This window comes from Pundamilia nyererei, unplaced genomic scaffold (genome assembly GCF_000239375.1).
Source record: "Pundamilia nyererei isolate P.nyererei 1_Seehausen unplaced genomic scaffold, PunNye1.0 scaffold00935, whole genome shotgun sequence".
In the NCBI taxonomy this organism is placed as follows: Eukaryota; Metazoa; Chordata; class Actinopteri; order Cichliformes; family Cichlidae; genus Pundamilia; species Pundamilia nyererei.
This window is the reverse complement of record NW_005188336.1, coordinates 12,027-13,370: the sequence shown is the minus strand read 5'-3', so window position 1 is coordinate 13,370 and position 1,344 is coordinate 12,027.

The window sequence follows — 1,344 nt, the reverse complement described above, 5'->3', positions numbered from 1 at the left end:
GCCCTCATGGCTTGCCAGAGTAATTGATTCCTCTGGGAGTTCATATTGAATGAACTGAAATCAGTAGTGTGATCTCCAGTCTTGATATAAGGAATGAGAGAATTGACAGCTGTTAATTTTAATCAGCCTGTCTCAGTTGTTTTAACTCTTCGAATCACAAAGTAATGTGGTAACATTTGGACTGACGAGTTTACTGTCAGCATTTTAATTGCTAGTTTAAAGGCTGTAGGTTGCAGCCATTCCTCTAACACTGTATAAACGTAACAGGCCTCAGTGCAGGTTCTAATAGTCTGAGCTGCTTCAACCTTTATTTGTGAAGAGCACAGCAGCTTACAAAACACGTAGCTAGCTCGTACAGCTACAAAGTAAAATTTTCAGCTAAGATTACCTTAAAATAACAGGGCTATGTGCAGTGATGCTAGTGTTAGCACGTTACCTTCAACAGGTGGTCAGACTGAGTAAACAAGCACACAGTCAGAGGTTGGGCTCTCCGTTTCGCTGTAGGGCAGGGGCGGAGCGTGGGGGTGGCTTACTGGGCTTAAGCCCGGGTTGTTTTGTCAGAAGCCCGGGGTCTTTTGGAGTGTAATTTTTTCATAGTTAGATGCCTGGCTGACAACTGTATAAAACAAAAAGTACACACAATATTCGAAGCACATAGTGCACACTGTGGGAATTTACGACTATGCGTGAATCCCCCCCGATATTGGTATGATCCGAGCTCAGGCACTAAGCGACTGAGCTTAGTGCCTGAGCCATTCGTACCGTACAAATAATGTAAATATGACTGTGCATCACAAAAGATTGATATCAAACTGATCACTTGACTAATATTACGTTACTTGCTCTTCAAGTGAATCAACAAATGGTGAAATGAAAAGCCAAATAAATGCTATTTTTTTAGAGTGTTAGCTTACGTGTGTTTATTTCATATTTTCAGTTCTTACCCTCCCCGACTAAATCGGTTTCAGTTATGTACTGAAATATAAGAATGGACATTAGAGTGTTCTTTCAAAGAAAAAACTCAGGTAAATGTTATTTTATATATTATGCTTTGTATGTTGTTCAGTATATTTCTATGCAAAACAAGAGGGATTTCAGTACACAGCAGGATATTCACATTTTAAACCAGATATTTACATACACTTTAGGGAGAAAACATAAAACATTTTTACTGTACAACATTAATCTAGAGTAAACTTTTGTTTTAGATAAATATTGAAATATATTTTGAATTAGTTAAATGTCAGAATAAAGAGAGAGAGATCTGTCTATTTTTATCACTTTCATCCAATTTAGGAGTACATATACACTAAGTTTATTGTTAATTAATAAGAAAACTCCAGA